At 34.4% G+C, this 13,686-nt stretch overlaps 1 protein-coding gene across 1 annotated transcript in view; it reads right to left on the minus strand.

Annotated features, from left to right (window-relative positions):
* PCDH11X (protocadherin 11 X-linked) overlaps positions 1-13,686 on the minus strand; it is a 919,146-nt gene that overhangs the window by 801,197 nt on the left and 104,263 nt on the right. The window lies entirely within an intron of this gene.

The following is a 13,686-nucleotide window of genomic DNA, read 5'->3' on the forward strand; positions in this document are numbered from 1 at the left end:
TATAAAGTGGTTTCTATTTCCACCACTGTGCTTTTTCTTTATTTTCTAAATTTTCTGTCAGTTTATAATCAGAAAAAAAATAGAGTACAAATAAAATCATGCAACTCAACTGAAAATCTATAAACTATTCATTTAAAATTTAATAGATGTTTAATTGGGTTTGCTTGGGGGGCTGGGTGAAAAGGTGAAGGTATTAAGCAAAAAATAAAATAAAAGATACACACAGACAACAGTATGGTGATTGCCACAGGGAGAGAAAGTGGAGGCAGTAGAAAAGGGTACTAGTAAATGGGGGATAAATGGTGATGGAGGGAGACTTGACTTTGTGTGGTGAACACACAATATAATATACAGATGATGTATTATAGGATTGTATACTTGAAACCTGTATAATTTTATTAGCTAATACCACCCGAATAAATCCAATAAAAAAGAACTTAAATAGCATTACAGATGTTATGGAAATATAATACTTTAATTGAAAAGTTGTCTAACAGATTTTAAATAATATATGCTACAATTTAAATTTAAACTATTTTTAGGCAATTTGGTTTCTAAAGCATATTAATTCTAATTATGTTGAAGCTAGGTTTTACTAAAATTTTTGTTTTAATGTTTAATCTCTGAATACCTATTTTAATTAACTATCCTCTGTAACATAGCCATTCATGTACATGGAGATAATAGCGTAATATGGTTAATATTAAAACTAATTCTTGTCATTATATTATAAACTTTTCCTCTAAAGTCATTTATCCATAGTTTAGGAAATAGAGTCCATATCTCCATATGCCTAAGGAAAAAATTGTGGGAAATTAAGTATTTATTTAATGCCATGCAAAATAACTTGAATTTTCTGTGTTTGTAAACTACCTCTGCACAGAGATATTTTGGATCTTATGCAGGGGGCAGAATGGTGGATAGGTAAGGACTTACAGCTGAGAGGTAGGACAATCTTGATGAAATTTCAGACAGTTGCCTAGCTCGAGTAAATTACCAAAACTATGAGATTGTCTCCCAATTTAATTTGTGACATGAAGATGATGCTATAATGTCTTGTTCATTGGTTAGTTGGGTGGATTAGTTGAGACATTTGGTAAAAAGCACTAGCACTTACTAAGTGACTGTTATGTGCCAGTCACATTTTATAGATTGTCTCATTTAATCATTACAACAACTCTATGAGGTTGACATTATTTTTTTGCCATTTTTATTAAGATCCTGAGACCCAGAAACAGCAGCTGAAGACCACAAAGTCAGGGTTGGAACTCACATTGCCCGATTCAGAAGGTCATCCCTTCCCTGCTGCCTCAGTGTGACTGACACAAAGTTGGCACACAATAACAGTTTTATCTCTCTCTTTTTTCATTTTTTGATAGCTCTATCATTTCTAAAATGGCCCTCACTTGCCACTGAAAGCTGTCTCAGCTTCTTTAAGTGTGATACAAAAACTTACATTTTTTTAGGATTTGATTTTATGTGCTTAGGAGCTATTCTAAGAAATACTTGATGTAATTTGGTTCATGAATTAGAAATTGCATTTCAGAAACACAGGAGTCTCTCAGTCTCCCCCATATAATAACAAGATGGCCATTTTGGGCACTTGCATGAAATATTAATAAGGAATTTGTAATCAAGAACCCATCATTTTCAGCATCTTGTGAAGGAAGAAACTTGATTGGAGAGCAGTTTAAAGGCTTGTTTAGTTACATAGTATTTATAACGATTTTTGTTTATGTGGAGTTCTCATTTTTTCAAATGATTTTTGAAAAAAAATCATCTCATTTAAGGTTTTAAAAAAGCTATTCTCTCCCATTTACACATAAAGGAAGTGAATCTCAGAGGGGATAAGTAACCATCCAAGGGCACACTAGATTTATTCAATAGGAAAGGTAAACCTCAGCCATGGTTTGATTCCTACAACAGTTCTATTTTTGTTAGCTTCACTTTCCCCTCAATTTAAATATTGTCCAACATAACTTTATACAGTTGTTACTCAGGACACAAAGTTATCACACACTATAAGTTGTGTATGTAGTGGTAAAAAAAATCCTGAAGTGAAAGTCAGTAGATTAATACTCATCACCTGATTATTTTAAAATCTAACTGTATGACCTAGGACAAATCACTCTCACATTCTGAGTCTCATCTTCTTCATATTATATTTTATGATTCTAACACTAAGTCAGCCTTGTCATTTTTTCTCAATCATTAGAACCAAAACTTTATTTCCACCAGTTATATTTAAAAGTCTATCCTCTTGCAACTGAAAGATTTTTAAAGTTAATGTTATTGCACAGACACACTCGGTACTTCTATTCAGGCTCCCATAAAGTACACACAATAATAGAGTTCAAAAGGCAAGATTGCTTTGGGTCAGCTTTAATTAAGCAGTTAATGAAAACAGGGTTGCCTAGACGCTTTATTTGAGACAGCTTTGGTGTAAAGGAAAGAGCACTTAAATTGGTTAAATCAAGCTTGGACAATTTTGGAAGCTAAGACCCATTTAAAAAATCTATAAAATGGGTGTGAAATCAATAATATCTAACTCATTGTATTATTCAGAAAATTAAATGATGAGTTCATCAATGTAGAGCAGGACATATTTATTGTCTACTTTATGCCAGACACTGTGCTATTCACATTTTCATACATCATGTCATTTAATCCTCACAACTGGGTATCTTAATCTGAAAATATGACGATACTGAGTCTCAAAGAGGTTAAAAACCATACAGCTGAAACATGAAAATCCAGAGTTGAAAGCCAAGTCAATCTAACTCTTATGCCCAATCACATCCCATTACATCCTGCTTCCCAGTGTGCCTAGCACTATTCCTGTCAATGAGCAGGTCCTCTCAAATTTTCCCTTCAGCTCTCCTTTCCACCTTTCGTGCTTTTTCACAGTTCTTATTTTCAGGACCTAATGTAGCACAGGCATTCTATATATGTTCCCTAAGTGGTCCTAACGAGTTAATTAAGCTTCCTAAATAAGGGCTTCACCTTTCCCATTTGGAACCAAATATATTGTATAATATTGGACACTACTAAAATTTAATGTTCCTATAGATACATTTGAATTGGTTAAATTAGGACTGTAATCCAGAAACAAAATATTATTTCAATTTCTCCTATGTAATTCAAAGTTAGTATGTATCAATAACTAAAGTAAAAATTTATGGTATACTTGAATTAGTTATTTTAATACTATATATATATATATATATACATATATATATATATATGTATATATATATATCTATGTGTATATATATAGTAGTGCATTTTAATACATATTTATGGTTATTACCAATATGTCTCATCATATTAATTAGCAATTCATACCAATACTAAATATATTAAAACATTTCTTTTTATTGTAAATTAATATAGAATTTACATGTATATTGGGTGATACACATATATACCCTTCCATTTCAAATTCATCTTTTGGCTAACCAAACTGTAGGACATTATAATTGTATAATTTTTTAAATATTGCAAAGGCAGAATAGAAAGGAGAGGAGAACTTTCAATATAAACATACTGTCTGGTAAAGTTCAATTTGATTAGATACTTTTTGAAGAGCCACTATTTTCAAAGTTTGTTCTGGGGTTCATATATTGAGAGTGGAGCTAGAAGAGAGGCTTCATTGTCTATGATATTTGCAGTTTTCCAACTGACCAGTTCGCAGGAAATTGTGTCCCATGGCACATATCTGCTAATAGTAATAACTTCTAGAATGAACACAGTGCTTGCCAACCTTATGATAATCTAATAACAAGAATCACCTAAAATATCATCTGCTGGAGCGTAAATGCATGAGAATTATTCTAGGAAGAGGCAAAGAGAGTTGGGAAAATCTACTTAAACTGGGTGTTGATTTGTAGAGCAGAGGAGAAATTTAATTGGAAAATGATAAAAGGGTCTCTGAACTTCAAGTCAGGAGATGTGGAAGCCATGGCTTTACCATCGGATGTGCAGGGGAAGGAAAACTTGTGAGTTAATTAGATATAGCCATAGATTCTTTCTCTGCCACTTACTGTATAACCTCCTGAGATGAAGAGCTATCATGTGTAAGGTATCCAGCATACTGTTTGAAAAAAATAGGTGCTCAGTAAAAGTGGTTTCTCTCTCAGGCATTAGTTCCATCATCTATCAAATAATACAGACAGACTAGCATACCACATGGTCTCTAAGGCCCCATTCTATCTCTAAAATGAATGCATATCACAGATGTAACAATATATCTCATAAAGATTATAGGAAATAGTATAGCTCTGGGAATTCGATTGGTCAGTATAATAGAACAAAAAAGAGCATAAACCATTTTCAATAATTCAAGTAAAATGTGTATCCAAATCTAAAACAAAAATGTTACCATTAGAAAAATTAATCATATTCTTAGTTTCCTTTTTAAATTTGGATTTAAATTTAAGTTTTGTTAAATATATATATATTTCTAGATCTGTATGGAAAGTGAACCTTTATGGAGATCTTTCTGGACTGTTAGATTTCTTTAGGCAATGGGAAACATCACGGTGAATATATATGACCATTTGATGTTTTTGCTGAAGGCGAGAAAAAGGTAAAACCTTGGGGAATGAATACCATTAGAAATGATCACTTGTATGAGGGCCAATAGTAGTCCTTATCACAGACAGGCAAATAACAAAGGTATAAGCTTATGAAATTGAGGCAGTGTTAGAGAGAAATCATGGGTTTAAACTTTTGGTTCTTACCACATTTTCTGCTTTCCTGTTAGGATTTTGTGTTTTGTTTTGTTTTGTTTTGTTTTGTTTTGTGTTTCTAGCACTTGCACCCACTCCCTATGTCTCAATCTCTTTTCATAAGATTCAATCACCTTGTTGCTTTAGCTATGTAAACTATTCTTCTCTCAATGTGAAAAACATAATTTCAGAAGAGCAGGTTATGTGAGTAAAAAAACTTTACTCTTCACACAGTAGATATTGACATTGTAATGAGTGCAATGATCATTGCTCAGGCAATATGAGCCTTCAGGTGATTTGATTAAAGCACATCTGAGAGTGATATTACTAAGAAAGACTTGTAAAAATGCATTATAAGGACAGGATGTTCAGAGACCTGTTTTCCAGGGTAAAAGTGGTCACATTGTTCAAAAGAGTCTAAGTAACTGAGGCTATTTCTCTTATCAGATTAACATAGATAAGAGACAAGGCAGTTGTCCCTATGTGAACATGAGGCCACAGCCCTGAGAAAACGGAAGACTGACCTACAATATGTTTCCTTTGTGTGCTAAGAAGAGAGGCTCTCTCGGTGGGTCCAGTACTTCCCATGCCCATATATGGCAGTCAGACTAAGGCTCTAACACATTTCACATGCCAGACCAATGTAAAAAAGAAAGGAAAGTTGACATTTATTTTCAGAGTTTTCATATGAAAAGGTCTATGGAATTTTTCTCCACAAAAGAAAAATGCACCATAAAATCTGAAATTTTACACACAAGCACAAAGACAGGTGTGGTAGGAATAGAGTTAAGGCATATTTGGCATATAGCCATGATACTCTAAGTTAGACTCATTACACATAGGATTGTTTATAAGAAATACATCATAGTAAAAAATACTCTATCAGATTAAAAATGAGTAAGAGAGGTGTATTTTATGAATAGTAATTCTCCCACTGTCCTGATAGAAGCACTTAAAAATATTTAAAAATACAAATAATATGAGGAGAAAGTTTGTTCATTATAAATGTGGCAATGTACGACTCTTGCAAAGGTTTCATGCTATTGAGTTCTTAGCTCTGTCTTTATATCCAATTTCCAATTTATTACCCTTTTACAATGTCTCTGTATTCCCAAGGGATATGCACTGAATAAAAATTAAGAAAGTTAGTAGTTACTTTCATTTTACCTAGAAGGGTTGGAAAATTCTCAATTATAACTGAGCTAAATAAACATTATTTACCTACTCATTATGATGTTCATTCAATCCCTTTACAAAAATGTGAAATAAGTAATGAATTTTTGTAAACTTTCATCCAGTTATATAGAAATGCTTTTAGTAATCTTGATATAAGACCGTTTGTCACTTGATTTTAGCCCAAAGGCCAAAAAGCTATAGATTTCCCCTACACTTCAGAATCCAAGCCCGAACTGCCTATCAAAGAATAAACAAACTCACAAATCCAGGCCCTTCATTCCTAGGTTCCTTCCAGTGGTTGTGCCCTTGTGGTTATTTTGTTTCCATCTCTAGCAGAGAAGCAAGGATGCTGTTAGCAATAAGCACATTGAGAGAGGAGACATGGCTCAGCTGGACTGGGAGGGAGGCCTTGGTCACTCCAGAAAGCACAGAAATTTAATGACTGGACTTGGTGTCCATCTACCCAGGCTCAGAGACATATCGGGTGACATATCCACTTACCTCTTTTGGAAAAGGTGCCAACATGTAAAACACAGTGGCAGAAGCTGACATCAGAAATTATGAAAAGAATATAAATCATGTAAATATTTGGCTGTTTTAGATAAGTGTAACTTTTGTATACTGAATGTGGACATCTTTATATATTTATGCATTTCTAGTGCATTTTTTACCAAAGAAGGGAGTTATTTGCATCATAATATCTGATGACACATGTAATCATGGGAAATTAACTTATAAGTAAATACAAATTTAGTTTTTTAGTCAGTATATTTCCTAAAGAATTCCATGTATGCAGGCTTGCATGCATGTGTTCATTTTTTGCCTATTGTAAAATTGTATTGATATATAATACATTATTTCTTAGTTAAGATAGTGAAATAAAACAGGTTTAAACTCTTAAGAAACTAACCAAAGTAAAACCCCGATCTCCAAAGATGTTTCCTGCACATAACTTAGCAAGATTTTTTTCTGTCATAATAAGGACAAAAGAAAAAAGGGCTTCTTAAAGAACTTTTTGGTTTATTTTTGTATCATCTATTTCTAGGTAGTCTAGGTAGCAGGTGGTAACTTTGCTTCAGGTTGTGTGCCAAGAAGTACAGTCCTTAAAGATACGTACCTCTCTCTCTCTTTCACACACACACACACACACACACACACACACACACACACACACACAGTTTTTGGTAGGAGTATGAGGTTTCTAAATTTCCAGAGTAACTCTACTATGTTATAATTTAGACATTGTATTTGATCCTATGGTTTTCTCCATCTGTTCCTGTTTTAACAGAATTGATAACTTTGCTTTTCAGCATAGGGGGGAAAGGATAAAATGATTTCTATTATTTGGGATGATCAAATACTCAGTGCTTAAGTGACAGTATTTATGTACATACAAGCACATTTTAACCCGAATGATCCATATTTGTTTGTTATAGTTCACTATTGAAAATATTTTTGTATTGAAAACCAGAATATGTTTTTCTATACATATTTTTTCTTTAGAGAAATGTCACACTGAGTTGCTTCTTTTACTAAAATGCCTGTAAAATGTATGTGCTCTGGTCTCTTTGCATATGGAATATATTAAGATCAACAAATGGATTGTTTTTCTTTGAATAAGTTTTATTTCAAGTAAAAATCATGGACAAGAAATGTAGCATGAATAAAAATATCTAAGGTATATGTTTAAAAATGTTTCTATAATTAATTATAAAAATTATTATCAGAGTACTTACTCCTTGATCCTACTTTACTATGCCAACTGTGTAGCAAGTTCCTCCTCTGCTAGGGACTGTACCCCCATGGACACCGGGTATTTGGCAGAGAAGACATGAGAAGTCACAGGTGTATAGGAGAGTCTTTATTGCAGACCAAGTAGCCATTGCTACCAAGGAGCCATCAGAAAAAACAGTTCTTCAAAGAAGCATCACCAAGTAGCTGCACAAAGCAGCCCTTACTAAAATAGCAGTAAACACAGGAGCCAGTCACCTGCTGGTCAGTAGTACATTTTCTACCATCTCAGACAAAAGAGGCTTCTTGCCAAATAGTGACATCAATGTTTGGGTTATAGAAAGGTACACCTGCGCAGTTCATACAGTAAGATTGTCGTGTCCTTGCTTTTGCACCTGGGTGGCAAATTGGCCTTGAACATCCAGCGTACTCTGGACAGGGCCCCCACACTCCAATTGGCCTTGAACATCTGGCTTACTCTGATTAGGATTCCCACAATGATGTAGCATCAATTTTCTGGAAATAGTTTCCAGAAACTAATGTTTCAAAGGTTATATGACCTAGTCATATACTTGAGGTTTTTAATTTTATAAGAGTTACATTAGGTTAATGTTAATACATAGAAAATATATTTTAAAAGCATATCATCCAGGCTTCTTTTATTTTTAATAGATTTACAGGTAACACTCTTTCAATAAAAGTGTCTGTTTCCTTGCCTTATCTCTACAATTGTGCATCTACTTCACTGACCACAGCTTAACTATTTTTGTTGTCCTCACAACAATGTCTTAACCAAAGGAAGTACTCAAAATAATTCTGGTAAAATTTTCACCCTTTTATAAGTATCAAAATTAATGGCATGATCAAAATACAAAGAGTAGCAGCTATGACAAAGATGTGGGATGTATGATGTAACAGGAGATAGGGATGAACAAGTAGACCCGGTTAAAATTGTAAAATCTCTTGAAATATACATTCTGTCTGCAATGGGGTAACATTGGGATGTTTTTCTGTCACAGGCTTCACTTGATCAGATTTGTGATTTAGAAAGAGTATTCTAGATAAAGGGTACAAAATGGATTGGACAAATGAAAGTTGGTAGCAGGATTACATCAGCAGTAGAAAAGGTAAGTCATAAAGAGCTGAATGAGAAAGTGGCAAAGGAACAAATATCAGAGGCATTTTAGAGGTAAGATCAACAGGATTTGGTTGCTACTTGGATGTGAATACAGAAAGAAGAAAGTGTTGATGACTTTAAGATGCTTCCTGAAATAGGTTAGGAACATCCTTGCTCAGTTCAGATTTCAAGAAATTTAGGCTAAGTACCTAATATGTAGTTAGGAGGTAAATTGAGAGCAATATTCACACACACACACACACACACACACACACACACACACACACACACACACACCTCATTATTATGATAAAAATTGGGTTTTGTATTTTCTCACTTTTATGTGTTCTTATTTTTTTCTTTTTAATGGATTTTAAACCAGTTGTACTCAGGAAATTTCTGCACTGGAGAAAATGAAATATTTTTTGAAAAGACATTTTAAAACCTTTCAGTTCAACTCCTTGGGTGTGGGATTTTTTACACTAATAACAAGCAGAGGAGAACCTTGATTGTCTCACATGCTTCTCACCTATAATTCCTCCCTCGATATAACTACAATCATTATCCAAATTGCTTTTCTCATAGTAGGAGTTTGGGAAATATTTAATTAATTTCATTTGAAATGGTAAACTTCATTATCTAGCATAATATTTGAAATACAGTTGTTAATAAATGACAACATATTGCCAATGTTCAAATAATTTGAGTACAATAAAATGCACAAAACTACAACTTAAGTAAACATGAGTTACTTCTATCTACTTCATTGCTTTGGGTTAATTAAGAAAGACTATCTTTGCCGAAACCGGTTTGGCTCAGTGGATAGAGCGTCTGCCTGCGGGCTGGAAGGTCCCAGGTTCGATTCCGGTCAAGGGCATGTACCTGGGTTGCGGGCACATCCCCAGTGGGAGATGTGCGGGAGGCAGCTGATCGATGTTTCTCTCTCATCGATGTTTCTAACTCTCTGTCTCTCTCACTTCCTCTCTGTGGAAAATCAATAAAATATATTTAAAAAAAAAAAAAAAAAGAAAGACTATCTTCCAATGGGTCTACAGGAATGCCAATCCTATATAATAAAATCTTAATATGCAAATTGACAGAATGACTGGTGGAATGACTGGTTGCTATGATGTGCACTGACTGCCCAGGGGTAGATGCTCAAAGCAGGAGCTTCCCCCAACCCACTGGCCCCAGGCCAGCAGGGCCCCCACCCCCAGCACCTCGCCGGTTGCCCTACAGGTTGGCCCTGATTGCCGGCCAGGCCTAGGAACCCTACTCATGCACGAATTTCATGCACTGGGCCTCTAGTCTAGATAGATAGATAGATAGATAGATAGATAGATAGATAATATGCAAATGAGCTGTGACACCATAATAGTCACGAACGGCTCAGGAGGAGGTTGTACACACAGATGGGTGGGAGGGGACTGTTTGTGCTGTGAGGCAAGCCATGGATGGCACAGCCCTGGAGCAGAGAGGTGGGGAGGCATGCCCAAGCTGCTGCTGCCACCGCCACCACCTGGCCACAGCAGACCTGGGAGAGGGAGAGGAGAGGCAGGGGGGTGTGCCCAGGCTGCCGCCACTGGGAGACAGCACCCCAGCAGGCCCGGGAGTGGGAGTGGATAGGCCGCTGCCACTGCTGGGAGATAGCGCTCTAGCAGACCCGCCTCTGTGCAGTGAGCTGCAGTTGAAACACCTTTTCTTACCGCTCATTGGCTAAGCTTCCTGTACACCAATTGAGCGTTCTTAATAACTTCAGTAATATGAATCCAAGAAAGTGATCTAGGGTTTTTCCACCTCACTCCTGGAGGAAAAAATGAAGGTCTGCTGCTGGAGGGGCTAAGAAATGTCATATCCTGCCCTAGCCAGTTTGGCTCAGTGGATAGAGCTTTGGCCTGTGGGCTGCAGGGTCTGGGTTCAATTCTGATCAAGGACATGTACCTAAGTTGCAGGTTCCTCCCTAGCCGGGGCCCAGGTCATGGCTCATGCAGAGGGCAACCAATAAAAGTGTTCCTCTCACATTGATGTTTCTCTCTGTCTTTCCCTCTCTGTTCCACACTCTCTAAAAATAAATGGAAAAATATCCTCAGGTGAGGATAAAAAAAAAGAAATAAATGTCACATCCTATCATATCCTATGAAAGAGACATCTTGAAAATGCCTAAAGAAAGTTGCCAATTTTCGTGATGAAGGGACTAGAGTCCGTGTTGATGAATACACCTTGATGTCTGGCAGTGGCAGCAGCAGCAAGGTGATGGGGGTAGCGCCTTCCCCTGATCAGCCTGCAGAGGGAGGCCAGACTATGGTTTAGGACAGTCAGTAGGACATCCCCTGAGGGCTCCCGGACTGTGAGAGGGGGCAGACTGGGCTGAGGGAAACCCCCGGTGCACAAATTTTGTGCACTGAGCCTCTAGTATATAATGTTCTGGTTAATACAACACAAATAATGATTTATACTTGAAATTGTAAGATGTTAATGTGCTAAATATTATTTTAGATTCCTTGATGATAATAAAATTGGTAGGCCCTGTTGACAAAAAAAAAAAAAGACTTTAAAAAATATCAGAGCCCTAACTGGTTTGGCTCAATGGATAGAGCATCAGCCTGCAGACTCAAGGGTCCCAGGTTCGATTCCAGTCAAGGGCATGTATCTTGGTTGCGGGCACATCCCCGGTAGGGAGTGTGCAGGAGGCAGCTGATCAATGTTTCTCTCTCATCGATATTTCTAACTCTCTATCCCTCTCCCTTCCTCTCTGTAAAAAATCAATAAAATATATTTTAAAAAATGTCAGAATATATGTTATTGCAATACAAGAACAACTTTATAGGTACTCACTTTATACAGATTATACTCACTTTATGAACTGAAATTACATTTAATGCAGTCAGTTTTACTATCTACATGTTTTTCAGTTAAAGATGCTCCATAATATTGATTCTAATATATTTACACAAAAACCTGTTCATACTTTTTTTAAAAAAAATTACAGCTACAAATAACAAAGCAAAATCAAAAAATTAAAAGTGACCATAGTTAATGACCTTGTGATTCTTCACATTTTAGATGTTGCACAGCTTTTCTTCAGTTGTTGTTCTTTGTACTAGAGTATTACTTTAAAGCAATATTACTTACTAAAAGTAGTATTATTTAGAACTTTCTCTAATTGTTATCTAATGAAAACATTATTTTGTTATCTAATATTTTTCCAAGGATTAAGACAAAAAGAATGAAAATTATTCAAAGTGCATTTCAAAGAGAATAATATTTTATGAGGTTAATCAATGAATAACTGGTAAAGATAAGGCTCCAAGACAAGAAAGAAAAGTGCAAAAGTTTCTAGAATATCCATTAATATAGTTCATTTTCATTATTATGTCAGTTTGACTATCTGAACCCTAATGAAATGTGATTTTTTTCACTTGACAAAAAATGTTTGTCAAGTTGAAATAGTTCCTACAATATGTGTGGGTAATAAATTATAATTAATCACTTAAAAAGGGACAAAGTGATTTTAATTGAGTGTATCTAGAATAGAAAAGGGTAAGAGTTGGTTATTTAAATTCTTGGAAATAATTAAATAACTTGGTTATTCATTCTAAGAGAATATTTGGCAGATATGTAGATAACATTCTTTTTAAACTAAAAAAGGTGTTTCAAGATGATATTTTCACTGAGGGGAGGTTACTCTCCTGGTGGAGATATGTATTATGCCTTTGTATTACACTATGGACGAATCAAACTATACTTTTACATGAATTTGTGCAATCATACAACTATAAAAATAAACTCTATGTATAATGAATAAGTCAAGAACCATTGTGTAAAAATTTTATATATGTATGATTTATAATATATAAAGAACAGAATATTCCTGTAATTTTAAAGTGTACCACTTTCAAAAGTTATAGAGCCTTTAAACAGAATTAGTAAGTTTATGAAGAAAAAACTTACTGATATCACTTTAAATAAAACCAAATACTTTTAAATCTTCATCTAAAATCTATAATTTCCTAAATATTTCTACAATGAATGTGTATAGCACATGCAATAAAAATAAAACCTATGACTACTCTAGAATTTAAAAAGTCTACTTTGATTTCTAAATATCACATAAAACCATGGATAAACAGCCATAATACATGAAAAACAAGTTGCACAATAGATCTTTTTTAAAATAGTAACTATACAGAACACACACAGCTTTATAGTATTATAGCATCTTTGAATATACTAGAAACCTAAGCTTAAAATTAAAAAAGAAAACACTTGTGCTTCACAAAACCTAAGGAAACATGTCTGTTTCACAAGAGCACCTATAGGAAGCATTTAAAGTGTGTGGCTTAAATTCATGTAAGATTTCTTAAGCTCTACTTCTCCTGTAGCATTTCCTTTAAGATTAGGTTTTAAATCAAACCCAGCTTGACACAATTACAATATCAAATTAAACAGTGATCAATGCAGGCAACAAAATAGTAAAATGAGGCAGTATTATTTTGTGTTGAAATAAAAAAGATTAGTAAAAATATTGGATAAAATAGTGGTTGATTGATTGGATCTAAATTCTACTTTTAAAAATTAATCTAAAGTATGTGCATTGTCATTGATAATGTGAACAGAGTAGTCAACAGAGAAAACATATGTATACATAAAATATTAATTAATTAATATAATTAAATTTTTTATAAATTTAAAATTTAAATCATTAAGAATAGAAATTATTTAAGAAATGTAATGACTTGAATAGTCTACTTCTAAAAATAACTTTTATATTTAAAGTAAAATTAGGGAATATATTTCATTTTTTCATTTTATGTGCTGTGGACTTAAATCAAAAGAAGATAATACTTTTTTGAGTGTGTGCAGGGGTGAAAGTATACAGTACATTGTAGTTTATCAATGTGGTAATCTACTTGTTATTCAATAAATTAAATT

Source organism: Myotis daubentonii, chromosome X (assembly GCF_963259705.1).
Source record: "Myotis daubentonii chromosome X, mMyoDau2.1, whole genome shotgun sequence".
Taxonomy (NCBI): domain Eukaryota; kingdom Metazoa; phylum Chordata; class Mammalia; order Chiroptera; family Vespertilionidae; genus Myotis; species Myotis daubentonii.